This window comes from Neoarius graeffei, chromosome 22 (genome assembly GCF_027579695.1).
Source record: "Neoarius graeffei isolate fNeoGra1 chromosome 22, fNeoGra1.pri, whole genome shotgun sequence".
Lineage (NCBI taxonomy): Eukaryota > Metazoa > Chordata > Actinopteri > Siluriformes > Ariidae > Neoarius > Neoarius graeffei.
The window spans coordinates 2,067,707-2,080,894 of NC_083590.1; positions in this window are offsets into that span (position 1 = coordinate 2,067,707).

Consider the following 13,188-nt stretch of genomic DNA (forward strand, 5'->3'; position numbering starts at 1 on the left):
ATTTCATTCCTGGCCATCTGAAAGACACACAGAGACACATTAATAAACAGCCAGTAATTAGATGCAGGTGTTACATGTTTATTCCATGTCCCCTGTTGGTTCAGCCTGACTCCTTGCTGTTAACAGCTGACGCTCGGCCACACCCTCACTGCCACAATCTCGTTATAACTGTATTCCAAAACTTTGGTTCCCTATAAAAATAAATAAATAAATAAATAAATTCACTTCAACTTAAAGCCCTCAGTAATTTTTCTCCCTTCTATTTTTCTGACCTTCTCCATCCTCCTACAACTTCTACTTCACTTTCCGCATTTGTCTCTCCATCATAGCTTTAGTGTTCAGTAATTTTCTTCACACAACCAGCATGCCTTTAAAGACTCATCTGTTTTCTTCTGTCTTTCACTCTGCTTTCCTCTTTACTGCTTGTCAGTCACTTTATTATTATTATTATTATTACCACCTCACCTGGGACAGAGTCCACCAGGGGGCGAGGTATTGCTTTTGGTGAGGTTTCGTTGTTTGTTTTGTTAATGACATACCTGGCAACCTGTACGCATCTTGCGTAGCCGCTACGACTTTTTACCTCATTGTACGACTGTACGTTTTCATATTAAAAAGTACGCATATCGTCCGAACTCGCATTTCAGTCAAGTTCTCGCTGAAGTTGATACCGCTGATCTGTGAGAAAACTCAAAGCCAGAATGGAACGCTTTGCCCAATCCCCCCGCCCCTCTTCCAGAGCGTGTGGCTCCGCCCTCTTCACCCCCTCCCCTTTCCCCTTCGCGTCTCTGACTTGAGTGCAGCGGTGCAGCCAGAGGTGGCGAGAGCGAGTCGGGGATTGAAACGCCAGTTAGAGAAGAGAGATTTCATCAATGATGGTCAACAATCCATTCTGCAAAGATCACTGGAAAGGTAAAATAAAAACATTAGGTCAGCCCAATAAACCGACATTGTTAACCCCTCGTGAACGTTATACTCGTTCACCAACTATTTAATGTTTGTTGTGCTTTTCAAAACGGAAGGAAGTTCCCAAGAGCCATCAATAACAGTTTCCCAAAGTCTATCAATAGGAATGTTTTACAAAACTGGACTATGTTCCCAAGGTCAATCAATAAAACTGGATTGAAAGTGTGTTTTTGGTCTGCTGGTGGTGGTCTGGGTCACGCTAGCCACTCGCACGTCCGCAAATTGCGAAGTTTTATTCCAATTTGCCAAAAGAAAATCATCTGTATTCGCATTTTATGCGAAAATCATTTAAAGTTTAAGCAAAATCCATCAAACAATTGCAATTTCTCAAGATAAACAGTACCTTTCAGGGCCTGAATTTGGGCGCGGGATTGCGGGTATTGCGCATATTTTTTAAAATTCCCGCACCTTTAATGATTCTAATGCGAGAGATTCCCGCACACATTACTGCATTGCCTGGCAACGGCAATCTAATAATGGATCAGTGTGAATGCGCGACTACCTTCTGTTCTCAAGGTTACTTGAATTTAACCCTCCTTTTACTGACTGACCCCCCTCTTATCTCCCCCCGTAGCCTACTCAGAACAAACACAGCAGCACAGACAGTTCACACACACACACACACACACAGCGCGCACTCTTCCTCTCTCGGACTTTAGCTGTAAAACACATGGACCGCTGGCTAAAACGCACAAGTGCAGTGGCAGAAGTTTCCCCTGCTAAGAGGAAAACTCCTGAATCCGATGGTGGTAATAGCAGTGTGAGTGATACCGTTGAGAATACACAGGACGAGACAGCTAACATTAACGTCGACGTTGCGAAGGGGATTAGATCAGAGCATGGCTATAAGAAAAAAGCATTTACAAGGAAAAGCAAAAAGGACACTGATGCTGACAAAAGGGAGGACCACTAGGAGAAAGAGTAGGAAAGACTACATGTGTACAAGAATCCTGCACTCAGCAAAGATGAATTGTTCAGTGTTGAGAACAATTTGATTTTTTTTAAATTAAAGATGGCATATGACGCAGGAGACAGGGCTATATGGTATAAGAGAATCCTGAAAAGTCAACAAAGACTGTTGTCATGTTAACGTTCTATATGTGGACTGAAACAAAGTTTGTAAATTCATTCAGTGTTAAGAACAGTTTGATAGTGTTTTCTTATTTTAATTGTAGACATTAAACAGAGGACAGGGATGATCAGATCAGACATGAGAATAGAAAAATGATATAAAAGTTGATAAAAAAAGATGATATAAAAATGTTATAAAAGGAAAAAGCAAAGGTCACTGATTAAAGAGATGGGCACTAAAAGAAGAGACAAATAACACAAACATAGTTAAGAGAATCCTGAAAAGTCAGCAGACTGGTTTAAGTTAGATTTTAAGTTAGACTTTTCGTGTCAATAAATTCATTGAGTGCTGTTAAGAACAGACTGATTTTTTTTCTTTTTTTATAATTAAACAAAGCAGTGACACTTAAAGAAGAGTGCATGAAGATGAGGAAGAAGCAGCTGTGCAAAGCAACACTAAGGAGGTTGTAAAATTAGCTTAACTAAAAGGCACACAACCTTCCAAACTCTTCCTAGAGCCTTACTCGCACTGCTAGAAAACGGCTATTGGTGTTTGATGGCATAATACAGTCAGTCAGCAATGTCATGCTGTAAAGGATCTCTTTCATTTTGTGGTGGTTTTCTACCCTCCACCCGAAACTGAACAGTCCATATCTAAGACGGCTGGTGGGAATAATACTTGAATTTATCCACCTGGCCTTTGTCTGACAATGCTATCCAAATTTGGAGATATCAAAATGAAAAGTCTACTAAAAAGGATCCCTCAAATGGTGACAAAAGGTTACATACTGTAGAGATCTTCAATCTGAGTAGCGGCAGAAGGTAAGACCTAAGCTATTTAAGCCCACAAGTAACGTTCCCAGGAGTTTAAGTATCTCTACACCACTCCCCCTCGCTCTACACCACTCCCCCTCGCTCTACACCACTCCCCCTCGCTCTACACCGCTCCCCCTCTCTCTACACCACTCCGCCTCTCTCTACACCGCTCCCCCTCTCTCTACACCGCTCCCCCCCCACTCTACACCGCTCCCCCTCGCTCTACACCGCTCCCCCTCGCTCTACACCGCTCCCCCTCGCTCTACACCATTCCCCCTCGCTCTACACCACTCCCCCCTCTCTCTACACCACTCCCCCTCTCTCTACACCACTCCCCCTCGCTCTACACCACTCCCGCTCGCTCTACACCACTCTCCCTCGCTCTACACCACTCCCCCCTCTCTCTACACCACTCCCCCTCTCTCTACACCACTCCCCCTCTCTCTACACCACTCCCCCTCTCTCTACACCACTCCCCCCTCTCTCTACACCACTCCCCCTCTCTCTACACCACTCCCCCTCTCTCTACACCGCTCCCCCTCTCTCTACACCGCTCCCCCTCTCTCTACACCGCTCCCCCTCTCTCTACACCACTCCCCCCTCTCTCTACACCACTCCCCCTCTCTCTACACCACTCCCCCTCTCTCTACACCACTCCCCCTCTCTCTACACCACTCCCCCTCTCTCTACACCGCTCCCCCTCTCTCTACACCGCTCCCCCTCTCTCTACACCGCTCCCCCTCGCTCTACACCGCTCCCCCTCGCTCTACACCGCTCCCCCTCTCTCTACACCGCTCCCCCTCGCTCTACACCGCTCCCCCTCGCTCTACACCGCTCCCCCCTCTCTCTACACCACTCCCCCTCTCTCTACACCGCTCCCCCCTCTCTCTACACCGCTCCCCCCTCTCTCTACACCGCTCCCCCCTCTCTCTACACCGCTCCCCCCCTCTCTCTACACCGCTCCCCCCTCTCTCTACACCGCTCCCCCTCTCTCTACACCGCTCCCCCTCTCTCTACACCGCTCCCCCTCTCTCTACACCACTCCCCCCTCTCTCTACACCACTCCCCCTCTCTCTACACCACTCCCCCTCTCTCTACACCACTCCCCCCTCTCTCTACACCACTCCCCCTCTCTCTACACCACTCCCCCCTCTCTCTACACCACTCCCCCCTCTCTCTACACCACTCCCCCTCTCTCTACACCACTCCCCCTCTCTCTACACCACTCCCCCCTCTCTCTACACCACTCCCCCTCTCTCTACACCACTCCCCCTCTCTCTACACCACTCCCCCTCTCTCTACACCGCTCCCCCTCTCTCTACACCGCTCCCCCTCTCTCTACACCGCTCCCCCTCTCTCTACACCGCTCCCCCTCGCTCTACACCGCTCCCCCTCTCTCTACACCGCTCCCCCCTCTCTCTACACCACTCCCCCCTCTCTCTACACCGCTCCCCCCTCTCTCTACACCGCTCCCCCCTCTCTCTACACCACTCCCCCTCTCTCTACACCACTCCCCCTCTCTCTACACCACTCCCCCCTCTCTCTACACCACTCCCCCCTCTCTCTACACCACTCCCCCTCTCTCTACACCACTCCCCCTCTCTCTACACCACTCCCCCTCTCTCTACACCACTCCCCCTCTCTCTACACCACTCCCCCTCTCTCTACACCGCTCCCCCTCTCTCTACACCACTCCCCCTCTCTCTACACCACTCCCCCCTCTCTCTACACCACTCCCCCTCTCTCTACACCACTCCCCCTCTCTCTACACCACTCCCCCTCTCTCTACACCACTCCCGCTCGCTCTACACCACTCTCCCTCGCTCTACACCACTCCCCCCTCTCTCTACACCACTCCCCCTCTCTCTACACCACTCCCCCTCTCTCTACACCACTCCCCCTCTCTCTACACCACTCCCCCTCTCTCTACACCACTCCCCCTCTCTCTACACCACTCCCCCCTCTCTCTACACCACTCCCCCTCTCTCTACACCACTCCCCCTCTCTCTACACCACTCCCCCTCTCTCTACACCACTCCCGCTCGCTCTACACCACTCTCCCTCGCTCTACACCACTCCCCCCTCTCTCTACACCACTCCCCCTCTCTCTACACCGCTCCCCCCTCTCTCTACACCACTCCCCCTCTCTCTACACCACTCCCCCTCTCTCTACACCACTCCCCCTCTCTCTACACCACTCCCCCCTCTCTCTACACCACTCCCCCCTCTCTCTACACCACTCCCCCTCTCTCTACACCACTCCCCCTCTCTCTACACCACTCCCCCCTCTCTCTACACCACTCCCCCTCTCTCTACACCACTCCCCCTCTCTCTACACCACTCCCCCTCTCTCTACACCGCTCCCCCTCTCTCTACACCGCTCCCCCTCTCTCTACACCGCTCCCCCTCTCTCTACACCGCTCCCCCTCGCTCTACACCGCTCCCCCTCTCTCTACACCGCTCCCCCCTCTCTCTACACCGCTCCCCCCTCTCTCTACACCGCTCCCCCCTCTCTCTACACCGCTCCCCCCTCTCTCTACACCACTCCCCCTCTCTCTACACCACTCCCCCTCTCTCTACACCACTCCCCCCTCTCTCTACACCACTCCCCCCTCTCTCTACACCACTCCCCCCTCTCTCTACACCACTCCCCCTCTCTCTACACCACTCCCCCTCTCTCTACACCACTCCCCCTCTCTCTACACCACTCCCCCTCTCTCTACACCGCTCCCCCTCTCTCTACACCACTCCCCCTCTCTCTACACCACTCCCCCCTCTCTCTACACCACTCCCCCTCTCTCTACACCACTCCCCCTCTCTCTACACCACTCCCCCTCTCTCTACACCACTCCCGCTCGCTCTACACCACTCTCCCTCGCTCTACACCACTCCCCCCTCTCTCTACACCACTCCCCCTCTCTCTACACCACTCCCCCTCTCTCTACACCACTCCCCCTCTCTCTACACCGCTCCCCCTCTCTCTACACCGCTCCCCCCTCTCTCTACACCACTCCCCCCTCTCTCTACACCGCTCCCCCCTCTCTCTACACCGCTCCCCCCTCTCTCTACACCGCTCCCCCCTCTCTCTACACCACTCCCCCTCTCTCTACACCACTCCCCCTCTCTCTACACCACTCCCCCTCTCTCTACACCGCTCCCCCTCTCTCTACACCGCTCCCCCTCTCTCTACACCGCTCCCCCTCGCTCTACACCGCTCCCCCTCTCTCTACACCGCTCCCCCCTCTCTCTACACCACTCCCCCCTCTCTCTACACCGCTCCCCCCTCTCTCTACACCGCTCCCCCCTCTCTCTACACCACTCCCCCTCTCTCTACACCACTCCCCCTCTCTCTACACCACTCCCCCTCTCTCTACACCACTCCCCCCTCTCTCTACACCACTCCCCCCCTCTCTCTACACCACTCCCCCTCTCTCTACACCACTCCCCCTCTCTCTACACCACTCCCCCCTCTCTCTACACCACTCCCCCTCTCTCTACACCACTCCCCCTCTCTCTACACCACTCCCCCTCTCTCTACACCGCTCCCCCTCTCTCTACACCGCTCCCCCCTCTCTCTACACCGCTCCCCCTCTCTCTACACCGCTCCCCCTCGCTCTACACCGCTCCCCCTCTCTCTACACCGCTCCCCCTCGCTCTACACCGCTCCCCCTCGCTCTACACCGCTCCCCCCTCTCTCTACACCGCTCTCCCTCGCTCTACACCACTCCCCCCTCTCTCTACACCACTCCCCCTCTCTCTACACCACTCCCCCCTCTCTCTACACCACTCCCCCCCTCTCTCTACACCACTCCCCCTCTCTCTACACCACTCCCCCTCTCTCTACACCACTCCCCCTCTCTCTACACCACTCCCCCTCTCTCTACACCACTCCCCCCTCTCTCTACACCACTCCCCCTCTCTCTACACCACTCCCCCTCTCTCTACACCACTCCCCCTCTCTCTACACCACTCCCCCCTCTCTCTACACCACTCCCCCTCTCTCTACACCACTCCCCCTCTCTCTACACCACTCCCCCTCTCTCTACACCACTCCCCCCTCTCTCTACACCACTCCCCCTCTCTCTCTACACCACTCCCCCCTCTCTCTACACCACTCCCCCTCGCTCTACACCACTCCCGCTCGCTCTACACCGCTCCCCCCTCTCTCTACACCGCTCCCCCCTCTCTCTACACCACTCCCCCTCTCTCTACACCACTCCCCCTCTCTCTACACCACTCCCCCTCTCTCTACACCACTCCCGCTCGCTCTACACCACTCTCCCTCGCTCTACACCACTCCCCCCTCTCTCTACACCACTCCCCCTCTCTCTACACCACTCCCCCTCTCTCTACACCACTCCCCCTCTCTCTACACCACTCCCCCTCTCTCTACACCACTCCCCCCTCTCTCTACACCACTCCCCCTCTCTCTACACCGCTCCCCCCTCTCTCTACACCGCTCCCCCCTCTCTCTACACCGCTCCCCCCTCTCTCTACACCGCTCCCCCTCTCTCTACACCGCTCCCCCTCTCTCTACACCGCTCCCCCCTCTCTCTACACCGCTCCCCCTCTCTCTACACCACTCCCCCTCTCTCTACACCACTCCCCCTCTCTCTACACCACTCCCCCTCTCTCTACACCACTCCCCCTCTCTCTCTACACCACTCCCCCCTCTCTCTACACCACTCCCCCTCTCTCTACACCACTCCCCCTCGCTCTACACCACTCCCGCTCGCTCTACACCACTCTCCCTCGCTCTACACCACTCCCCCCTCTCTCTACACCACTCCCCCTCTCTCTACACCACTCCCCCCTCTCTCTACACCACTCCCCCCTCTCTCTACACCACTCCCCCTCTCTCTACACCACTCCCCCTCTCTCTACACCACTCCCCCTCTCTCTACACCACTCCCCCTCTCTCTACACCACTCCCCCTCTCTCTACACCACTCCCCCTCTCTCTACACCACCTCCCCCTCTCTCTCTACACCACTCCCCCCTCTCTCTACACCACTCCCCCTCGCTCTACACCACTCCCGCTCGCTCTACACCACTCTCCCTCGCTCTACACCACTCCCCCCTCTCTCTACACCACTCCCCCTCTCTCTCTACACCACTCCCCCTCTCTCTACACCACTCCCCCTCTCTCTACACCACTCCCCCTCTCTCTACACCACTCCCCCTCTCTCTACACCACTCCCCCTCTCTCTACACCACTCCCCCTCTCTCTACACCACTCCCCCCTCTCTCTACACCACTCCCCCTCTCTCTACACCACTCCCCCCTCTCTCTACACCACTCCCCCTCTCTCTACACCACTCCCCCTCTCTCTACACCACTCCCCCTCTCTCTACACCACTCCCCCTCTCTCTACACCACTCCCCCTCTCTCTACACCACTCCCCCCTCTCTCTACACCACTCCCCCTCTCTCTACACCACTCCCCCTCTCTCTACACCACTCCCCCTCTCTCTACACCACTCCCCCTCTCTCTCTACACCACTCCCCCCTCTCTCTACACCACTCCCCCTCGCTCTACACCACTCCCCCGCTCGCTCTACACCACTCTCCCTCGCTCTACACCACTCCCCCCTCTCTCTACACCACTCCCCCTCTCTCTACACCACTCCCCCTCTCTCTACACCACTCCCCCCTCTCTCTACACCACTCCCCCTCTCTCTACACCACTCCCCCTCTCTCTACACCGCTCCCCCCTCTCTCTACACCGCTCCCCCCTCTCTCTACACCACTCCCCCTCTCTCTACACCGCTCCCCCCTCTCTCTACACCGCTCCCCCCTCTCTCTACACCGCTCCCCCCTCTCTCTACACCGCTCCCCCTCTCTCTACACCGCTCCCCCTCTCTCTACACCGCTCCCCCCTCTCTCTACACCACTCCCCCTCTCTCTACACCACTCCCCCTCTCTCTACACCACTCCCCCTCTCTCTACACCACTCCCCCTCTCTCTACACCACTCCCCCTCTCTCTCTACACCACTCCCCCCTCTCTCTACACCACTCCCCCTCTCTCTACACCACTCCCCCTCGCTCTACACCACTCCCGCTCGCTCTACACCACTCTCCCTCGCTCTACACCACTCCCCCCTCTCTCTACACCACTCCCCCTCTCTCTACACCACTCCCCCCTCTCTCTACACCACTCCCCCTCTCTCTACACCACTCCCCCTCTCTCTACACCACTCCCCCTCTCTCTACACCACTCCCCCTCTCTCTACACCACTCCCCCCTCTCTCTACACCACTCCCCCTCTCTCTACACCACTCCCCCTCTCTCTACACCACTCCCCCTCTCTCTCTACACCACTCCCCCCTCTCTCTACACCACTCCCCCTCGCTCTACACCACTCCCGCTCGCTCTACACCACTCTCCCTCGCTCTACACCACTCCCCCCTCTCTCTACACCACTCCCCCTCTCTCTACACCACTCCCCCTCTCTCTACACCACTCCCCCTCTCTCTACACCACTCCCCCCTCTCTCTACACCACTCCCCCTCTCTCTACACCACTCCCCCTCTCTCTACACCACTCCCCCCTCTCTCTACACCACTCCCCCTCTCTCTACACCACTCCCCCTCTCTCTACACCACTCCCCCCTCTCTCTACACCACTCCCCCTCTCTCTACACCACTCCCCCCTCTCTCTACACCACTCCCCCCTCTCTCTACACCACTCCCCCCTCTCTCTACACCACTCCCCCTCGCTCTACACCACTCCCGCTCGCTCTACACCACTCTCCCTCGCTCTACACCACTCCCCCCTCTCTCTACACCACTCCCCCTCTCTCTACACCACTCCCCCTCTCTCTACACCACTCCCCCTCTCTCTACACCACTCCCCCTCTCTCTACACCACTCCCCCTCTCTCTACACCACTCCCCCCTCTCTCTACACCACTCCCCCTCGCTCTACACCACTCCCGCTCGCTCTACACCACTCTCCCTCGCTCTACACCACTCCCCCTCTCTCTACACCACTCCCCCCTCTCTCTACACCACTCCCCCTCTCTCTACACCACTCCCCCTCTCTCTACACCACTCCCCCTCTCTCTACACCACTCCCCCTCTCTCTACACCACTCCCCCTCTCTCTACACCACTCCCCCTCGCTCTACACCACTCCCCTCTCTCTACACCACTCCCCCTCTCTCTACACCACTCCCCCCTCTCTCTACACCACTCCCCCTCTCTCTACACCACTCCCCCTCTCTCTACACCACTCCCCCCTCTCTCTACACCACTCCCCCTCTCTCTACACCACTCCCCCTCTCTCTCTACACCACTCCCCCCTCTCTCTACACCACTCCCCCTCTCTCTACACCACTCCCCCTCTCTCTACACCACTCCCCCTCTCTCTACACCACTCCCCCTCTCTCTACACCACTCCCCCTCTCTCTCTACACCACTCCCCCCTCTCTCTACACCACTCCCCCTCGCTCTACACCACTCCCCGCTCGCTCTACACCACTCTCCCTCGCTCTACACCTCTCCCCCTCTCTCTACACCACTCCCCCTCTCTCTACACCACTCCCCCCTCTCTCTACACCACTCCCCCTCTCTCTACACCACTCCCCCTCTCTCTACACCACTCCCCCTCTCTCTACACCACTCCCCCTCTCTCTCTACACCACTCCCCCTCTCTCTACACCACTCCCCCTCGCTCTACACCACTCCCGCTCGCTCTACACCACTCTCCCTCGCTCTACACCACTCCCCCCTCTCTCTACACCACTCCCCCTCTCTCTACACCACTCCCCCCTCTCTCTACACCACTCCCCCTCTCTCTACACCACTCCCCCTCTCTCTACACCACTCCCCCTCTCTCTACACCACTCCCCCTCTCTCTACACCACTCCCCCTCTCTCTACACCACTCCCCCTCTCTCTACACCACTCCCCCTCTCTCTACACCACTCCCCCTCTCTCTACACCACTCCCCCCTCTCTCTACACCACTCCCCCTCTCTCTACACCACTCCCCGCTCGCTCTACACCACTCTCCCTCGCTCTACACCACTCCCCCCTCTCTCTACACCACTCCCCCTCTCTCTACACCACTCCCCCTCTCTCTACACCACTCCCCCTCTCTCTACACCACTCCCCCTCTCTCTACACCACTCCCCCTCTCTCTACACCACTCCCCCTCTCTCTACACCACTCCCCCTCTCTCTACACCACTCCCCCTCTCTCTACACCACTCCCCCCTCTCTCTACACCACTCCCCCTCTCTCTCTACACCACTCCCCCCTCTCTCTACACCACTCCCCCTCGCTCTACACCACTCCCGCTCGCTCTACACCACTCCCCCTCTCTCTACACCACTCCCCCCTCTCTCTACACCACTCCCCCTCTCTCTACACCACTCCCCCTCTCTCTACACCACTCCCCCTCTCTCTACACCACTCCCCCTCTCTCTACACCACTCCCCCCTCTCTCTACACCACTCCCCCTCTCTCTACACCACTCCCCCTCTCTCTACACCACTCCCCCCTCTCTCTACACCACTCCCCCTCTCTCTACACCACTCCCCCTCTCTCTACACCACTCCCCCTCTCTCTACACCACTCCCCCTCTCTCTACACCACTCCCCCTCTCTCTACACCACTCCCCCTCTCTCTACACCACTCCCCCCTCTCTCTACACCACTCCCCCTCTCTCTACACCACTCCCCTCTCTCTACACCACTCTCTACACCACTCCCCTCTCTCTACACCACTCTCCCCTCTCTCTACACCACTCCCCCTCTCTCTACACCACTCCCCCTCTCTCTACACCACTCCCCCTCTCTCTACACCACTCCCCCTCTCTCTACACCACTCCCCCTCTCTCTACACCACTCCCCTCGCTCTACACCACTCCCCCTCGCTCTACACCACTCCCCCTCTCTCTACACCACTCCCCCTTCTCTCTACACCACTCCCCCCTCTCTCTACACCACTCCCCCTCTCTCTACACCACTCCCCCCTCTCTCTACACCACTCCCCCTCGCTCTACACCACTCTCCCTCTCTCTACACCACTCCCCCTCTCTCTACACCACTCCCCCTCTCTCTACACCACTCCCCCTCTCTCTACACCACTCCCCCTCTCTCTACACCACTCCCCCTCTCTCTACACCACTCCCCCTCTCTCTCTACACCACTCCCCCCTCTCTCTACACCACTCCCCCTCGCTCTACACCACTCCCGCTCGCTCTACACCACTCTCCCTCTCTCTACACCACTCCCCCTCTCTCTACACCACTCCCCCTCTCTCTACACCACTCCCCCTCTCTCTACACCACTCCCCCTCTCTCTACACCACTCCCCCTCTCTCTACACCACTCCCCCTCTCTCTACACCACTCCCCCTCTCTCTACACCACTCCCCCTCTCTCTACACCACTCCCCCTCTCTCTACACCACTCCCCCCTCTCTCTCTACACCACTCCCCCCTCTCTCTACACCACTCCCCCTCTCTCTACACCACTCCCCCTCGCTCTACACCACTCCCCCTCTCTCTACACCACTCCCCCTCTCTCTACACCACTCCCCCTCTCTCTACACCACTCCCCCCTCTCTCTACACCACTCCCCCTCGCTCTACACCACTCCCCTCGCTCTACACCACTCTCCCCTCTCTCTACACCACTCCCCCTCTCTCTACACCACTCCCCCTCTCTCTACACCACTCCCCCTCTCTCTACACCACTCCCCCTCTCTCTACACCACTCCCCCCTCTCTCTACACCACTCCCCCTCTCTCTACACCACTCCCCCTCTCTCTACACCACTCCCCCTCTCTCTACACCGCTCCCCCCTCTCTCTACACCGCTCCCCCTCTCTCTACACCGCTCCCCCTCTCTCTACACCGCTCCCCCTCTCTCTACACCACTCCCCCTCTCTCTACACCACTCCCCCTCGCTCTACACCACTCCCCGCTCGCTCTACACCACTCCCCTCGCTCTACACCACTCCCCCCTCTCTCTACACCACTCCCCCTCTCTCTACACCACTCCCCCTCTCTCTACACCACTCCCCCCTCTCTCTACACCACTCCCCCTCTCTCTACACCACTCCCCCTCTCTCTCTACACCACTCCCCCCTCTCTCTACACCACTCCCCCTCTCTCTACACCACTCCCCCTCTCTCTACACCGCTCCCCCTCTCTCTACACCGCTCCCCCCTCTCTCTACACCGCTCCCCCCTCTCTCTACACCACTCCCCCCTCTCTCTACACCACTCCCCCTCTCTCTACACCACTCCCCCTCTCTCTACACCACTCCCCCCTCTCTCTACACCACTCCCCCTCTCTCTACACCACTCCCCCTCTCTCTCTACACCACTCCCCC